Here is a 7,120-nt window from a genome sequence, read left to right as displayed (position 1 = left end):
TGTATAATAAGTTAAAAGGGACTAACTTGTTAGGTTGCAACACAATTCGTTCCCCCATAAAGCACTAAAAATGTTTAGTGACTAAAAAGGTAAACCCTACAAGGTTCATAGGTCTTATGTGTTATTTTCCCTTTATTTGAATTATTTTTTAGTTTAATCTAATAATGTCAAAAAAAAATTAATAAAAAAAAATGATGTGGAGTGGTAACCATTTCTAGTTAGTGGCTTGGAAGTGAGTTTGTAGTGAAGCTGATATGCCGTTGATGTGACATCACTTTTGAGTGGTTTAGATATGAACATACCCCTTAGCCTTATTAAACCATTTGTGGTTCTTGTATACCTATAATAACACGTTAAGAGATATATAAGAAGCCAAAGGGTTTGAAACACTTTCATTTTGTAATTTTAACACGTGTTATTTAAGCTTACCAACAACAACAATATTCCTAAATAACAAAAAAAATTCAAACTAGTTGATTTATGATTTTTATTGTATATAAACGTATTGAAGTTGGAAAACTTCTTAATTTTATAAGGTTTATGAGCAACAACTAGAATCGTTGACTCGCAACCACCAGCATAGGGGACTTCCTGTGGACTGTAATGCCATGTTCCTCACTCATGTCGATATCCTCATTTTTTATTCCATTTGGCAATGTTAAATCGAACTTATGTACCACATTTGCTAAAGTAAGCTCGATAATAGTTGTAGCAAATTGAAATACCTGGGCACCCTCTTCGACCAACACCAAATGGAAGCCAATCATAATGAAGGCTTTTATAGTCGGTTGAATTGTCTTTCAAGAACCTCTCTGGCCTAAATTTATTTGAATCTTCCCACACTGTAGGATCTCTCCCTATGGCCCAAACATTGACCAACACCTGTGTGCCTACTGGAATATCGTATCCCATTAGTTTGACATCTTCAGTTGTTTCTCGAGGAATTAATGGGATTGGAGTATGCAATCGCATGGACTCTTTTACGACGACTTTTAGATATTGCATCTTCTCCAAATCCTCCACCAGAATCATGGATCTCCCTTCTGCTATTATTGTTGCTTCTTGCTGTAACTTCTTCATTGCTGGTGGGTGCTTTATAAGCTCACCAAGTGTCCACTCTAAAGTTGTGAAAGTGGTATCCGTTCCAGCAGAAAACATGTCCAACAAGAAACTTAAACATCAGTTGTTTTATGTAATTGTACTTGCTACTTAGCATGGATATGAGAAGTGAGAGGAACAAAGCGAAATTTCGATATTTATATACGATATGCATGATATGCCACTCCAAAATTAAAAAATTAATAAGCTTTGATTGCATGTCTTCTCTAAGTTTGGAAATTGATGCTTCAAATATATAAGGTAAATGACACAAAAAACACTTTTTTTACACAGAAATTCGATTTTGACTCCGTGTTTTTTTTTTGTGTCAATTTTGACACTGTGTTTTCCAATTTGTTACAATTCTGACCACTTGACCGGTTAACCAGGTTGCATGCTGATGTGACATGCCGACATGATATGCTGACATTTCAAAATTGAATTTTTCTCACAAAAAATACTAAGTTTTCATTTTTTTTTTCGATTTTGACACTAAAATTAATTTTTTCTTTCAACTTTGACACTATGTTTTTTTTTTGTTCCAAATCGAACATCATTTTTTCCAATTTTATTCAATGTTGACAATTTTCTATTTGAAAACGTATAAATAATTTTTAATACATTTAAATCGTATAAATATGTTTTTTTTCATTTAAAAACCATAGTTTTGTATAAATACATTTTTTTTACACTCAAACCATATTTTTACGTATAAATATGTATTAGTTATATAAAAATTGTATTTTATATTAAATATGCAACTTTAAAACGTGTTTGGAGGTTTGGAGGCGTGTAGTTGATCAAAACTCGGATATCAAGTTTGCAACCCATCAATTTTACATCTTATTAGAAGCTTATGGTTAGTTTGATTCTCATGATCTAACTAATGCTTTGAATGTAAGAAAAAAAATACCTTGTATTTAAATGAAAATGTGGTTTTTAAACGAAAAAAATATGGTTATACGGTTTCAAAATGTAATAAAAAAAATATATTTATACGGTTTCAAAATGGAAAATAGACAATTGAACAAAATTTGATAAATGATGTTCGATTGAAACAAAAAAAATCAGTGTCAAAATTGAAATAAAAAATTAAACTTAGTGTCAAAATCGAAAAAAATGAAAATTAGTGTTTTTTGTGGAAAAAAAATCAGTTTTGACATGTCAGCATATCATGTCAGCATGCCACGTCATCAAAACTGACGCGTCATCATGCCACGTCAGCATGCAACTTGGTTAACCGGGCAAGTGGTCAAAATTGTAACAAATTGGAAAACATAGTGTCAAAATTGACACAAAAAAAAAACACGGTGTCAAAATCGAATTTCTGTGTAAAAATGTGTTTTTTGTGTCATTTACCCAAATATATATGAAAAAAACCCATTGAGAGCCAAATCATAAATATTAAGTTAATGATGAGTATGCATGAAATTAAATAAAAATAATAACAATCAAGTAAAACAAAAGAAACGAAGCCATGAATGTGAATGGAGCAAATGGAAGGGGTTGGAGTTTCACTGACTAGCAAGATGAGCAAGATGCAAGATAAAAGCCAAAAGGTTGTTTTTATATTGTTTTTAACATTTTGATGCGAAAAAGTCATCAAGTATTGTAGTTCTGATCATGTTAGTTGAATAAATTTATGCCTTTTGAAGATCAAAATATATCGTTTCAAAGGTAGTTAAAACTCAGTTGGTTAGATTGTGTTGTAACCAGCTTTCTTTTATGTAAGATTTTCCTCTCTAGCTTCTGTCTTCTTAATAAAATCGGTTGTTCCAGTAAGCGTTAAGAAGTTAAGGTAGATATGCGTATATATATAACAAATTTTAAATGATCAGATCCAGTTGTATCAGTTTTTATATCTATAAAGCATAAAAACGTATTAAAATAATCTTTATGATGTTGTTTCCTGTTAATTATCATCGTTAGCAATATACTCAGTACAATTGCCACCATAATTAAATCATTAGCAAGCTTAATTATAGCTCGTTAATCTGGAGATGTAGAGGGAGAAATCATACCAATATGACCCCTTTAAATGTATCGTCACCAAGGGTAAAGCCAGTTGTTTCATTTCCTTGTACATCCAGTAAGATGTCAACCAAGTCTCGGTCTTCATCGCTCTTAGCATTTTCCTCGGTACTTTTCGTACTTCTGTGTTCTTTAAGAACAAAGTCAAAAAAATCATCAAATTCTGTAGCAATTTTCTTTGCATTTCCCTCTAACATTTTGAGTCCATCCACCCATGACAACCATGGAATGTAATCCCCAACACAAAAAACACCTAGCATATTCATGAACCTTAGCAATAACTTTGTGAACTTTGACCCATGATCATAGATTCTTCCTAGAGCAGTCCTACATGTTATTTTATTTGCAAGTGAAACTATCAATTCACCCAAATCAACTGTTGAACCACAGCTTTCTGCAAGCATGCTAATTGTAACACCTATCTCTTCTTGTCTCACTTTTCTGAAAGACTTGACTTGCTTGTTACTTAAAAGATGGCATACGACTATGCGCTTCAACTGCCGCCAGTATTCCCCATAAGGAGAAAAGGCTATCTCCTTACAACCATATAATAAAATATTAGGCATCATTAGTCGGGGTCGACCAGAGACAGATAAATCATGGAATTTCATAATCTCCATGGCTGCTTTAGCTGACGATGCTACAAGAACAGGTACGTTTCCGAGGTGAATGAGCATGAGTGGACCATGTTTCTGCGACGTCAAGGATTGGAGAGAGTGATGGGGGCTTGAGCCCAGCTGGTGGAAGTTTCCGATGATTGGAAGCTTTTGTGGAGACGGTGGTCAGCTTTTGTTGGACTTGAAACGAAATGAAAGCCATCCAAAATGAATAAAGATCATCAAAATGATGAACGGGAAAAAAGAAAGGAGAAAAGTTTGGAACTCTGGATAAGTTGTCATGATGTACCGATTTAGCATTCGAAAGGGTTTCTTACCGTTCTGCACAGCAATGGTCGATATATATATATATATATATATATATATATATATATATATATATATATATATATATATATATATATATATATATATATATATATATATATATATATATATATATATATATATATATATATATATATATATATATAGTAAAAGTAGGACTATTTCCGTTGGTCTAAATTCATATATTTAATAACTTTAAAATGTTTAATAATTATTTTAAATCTTTTATCTTTAGAGTAAGTTACACAAATTGTCCCTATGGATTTGGGTAATTTGCACGTTTGGTCCCTAACTTATTTTGTTAACTCGAAAGGTCCCTGCTGTTTGTTTTTGTTGCGTGCTTGGTCCCTGTCTTACTTAAAAAGACTATTTTACCCTTAATTTTTTAATTTATTTAAATAAGGTAGGTAGGTAAGGTAAGGTAAGACAGGGACCAAACGCAAAACAGAAACAAAAAGTAGGGACCTTCCGAGTTAAAAAAATAAGTTAGGGACCAAACATGTAAATTACCCAAAACCCTAGGGACCATTCGTGTAATTTATGCTTATCTTTATCTGTTACTACTAGTCATTATTAAAGAGCTTATACGATAACGCTATCACAAGTATCAAGTGTTATTTTCGTTTTTGAGATTTAAGATGTAAGTCATAAACACATGTGGGACATATATATATATATATATATATATATATATATATATATATATATATATATATATAGAGAGAGAGAGAGAGAGAGAGATAGAGAGAGAGAGTTAGGTTCATATATAAAATCTAATTATTGTGTGAATGTGTGACTGATTCCTGACCAATCAACATTCAAGGGTAATTTCGGAATTTTACATAAATTTATTTTAATAACCCAAAATAAAATCCAAAACTATGGATATTTGCCTTAAGTAGGGGATCAGTTATTTTTATCCCTTAAATCACTCATTCGCCATATTCACCTCGATCCTAGGAAGAAAGAAACCAGAAGGAAAAATCACCCCTTGAATATCAATGGTGTGTGTCGATTGGCCCCCTGCCTCTGCTACTCCATCCCTAATGATCATTCGTCGAACCTGTGCAATCACCTCCCCTGCATATTAATGGTCCGATTTTGGTATTGAAACAACCCCTACATGTGCGTTTTTTAGGGTTACGACCTTTTTTTTTATCAAAAATTGCTTCAGGTAATATATTTCTCGATAATTATCCTACATCTTTTTAATAATTTAGGATGTTGTTGATTTTATCAGTTGGGATTCATCTAGTAATGTATATCTCATTTCCTTCTTGATGTCTTGATTTCATTATGATGAATGTGGCTGAATTTGGATTTCTCATTTTTTTATGATGAATCTCGATTTCTATCTAAACTTTTGTTTCTTTTTGGTTTCTTTTTGAACCTTTTTCTTCTGGATTTAGGGCTTAGTTCCAACATTGAAGTTATTTTTTGGATGAAATTACAAATACAGTGTTTTCAATTGTATGGTGGATCCTTGGGTTATACTGGGTTGCATCAGTTGAGCAAAGCATTAGTACATGACTCGTCTAAGCTTTACTAGTTTGGTTGACATGCTTTTTCTTGTTGTTATATTTGTTAATCGCATATGTTTTTCAACTGATTGATACTTAATTTAGGGATTAATTACACTATATCTAGAATGCATGATTTGTGTGGTATTCTTGTTATTTGATGTGTTTTTTTTCACTGGAATGAGTCATTAGTATAGTTGTTTCTTGTTACCTTCCATGTATAGTTGTTGTCATGTATGTTGTTATCTATGTTGTTGCTGATTAGGGAAGTTCTTCTATTTTAACTTGATGCATATTTAGTGAAATTTGGGAATTTATATTGTTTTGAGCTTATGTTCTTTCACTTTGATAAGGGATTCAGATTAATTCAATGAGATGCTTACCGTTAGTGAGTTTGGTTTCTTTTAATTGTTAAATAACTTGTTCATCTGTCCACTGCCATCATCAATCTGTCACTATTATCGGTTTATCAATAACACATTCTTTAAGAATACAACAAAGCCCATTTGAAAACTGATTCTTGAAGAATGGAAATCATAAAAACGAAACACGGGAACTGACTGTTGAATGGAGCTGCAAATTGATCATGTGTACATGAAGAATGTTTCATGTATTTGTAATTTTTATCATTATTTTATTTTTCATGTATTATTCTTAAATAATGTATTTTATTCTTTCAATAATTTTTATTTATGCTTCAAGATTGCCGATTATGCATTCTTAGTTCATGTATTATTCTTCAAGAATGTGAGTTATGTATTTGTAGTTCATGTAATATTCTTCAAGAATATAAGTTATATATTTGTAGTTATATATTCTTGTATTATGTTATTTATTCTCATTCTTAACCATTCTTTCTCACTTTGTCTTACTCTTACGTAATATGATATAAAAATGCAAAGAATGCTTATATTCTCACAAAATACTCTAATACTTTGTGTTTTGTGAACTTATGATTTATTATTATTTTTTACATTATTCTAAGAGAATATGCCAACTTTATAGTAAAAATTATTGTTATATTTATTCAAATTGTTATTATTGACAAATATATAAAATTGTATTCTTTAAGAATTTTAGTTATCAAACAATCATTAGGCTGTAGTTAAATTCTTTTAGAATGAAAGGACTATAAGTGTTCTGTGACAACCCAAAATTTCCATTATGAACAAACCATTTCAATCCCATAGAAGTTAGAACAGTTACAATGTAAACTCAAATTTCAAGTATAAGTTTGGCAGTTTTCAGGATTGTACATCTAAGGAGATATTAGGAGAGTGATTGCACTAGGGTTTTGTGCAACACTGTAAATCCAATACTCTAGGACATTAGAATCCATTCCGAGAATAGAAATATTTTTCTGCCAAAAATCTCAGGACTATAAATAGAATTCTGAACCAAATTGGTTCATTAGTTGAATTCCAATTAGAGAAAAGCCAAATTCTCTCTCACGGATCTTCGGGTTTTCATCCCAAATCGTGAGTACACTTCTCTAGTTGTGTTTTAATACTTGTTATAAGCTTAATA

The 7,120-nt window shown here is 31.3% G+C and overlaps 1 pseudogene; it reads right to left on the bottom strand.

The window, feature by feature from the left end:
- Window positions 1–551: 551 nt before the first annotated feature.
- LOC145100700 (cytochrome P450 Tp4149-like) lies at window positions 552–4,047 on the bottom strand (annotated as a pseudogene).
- Window positions 4,048–7,120: the final 3,073 nt, after the last annotated feature.

Source organism: Lactuca serriola, chromosome 4, assembly GCF_051521515.1.
Source record: "Lactuca serriola cultivar US96UC23 chromosome 4, Lser_US96UC23_V15, whole genome shotgun sequence".
In the NCBI taxonomy this organism is placed as follows: Eukaryota; Viridiplantae; Streptophyta; class Magnoliopsida; order Asterales; family Asteraceae; genus Lactuca; species Lactuca serriola.
This window is presented reverse-complemented; position numbering and strand designations above follow the sequence as displayed.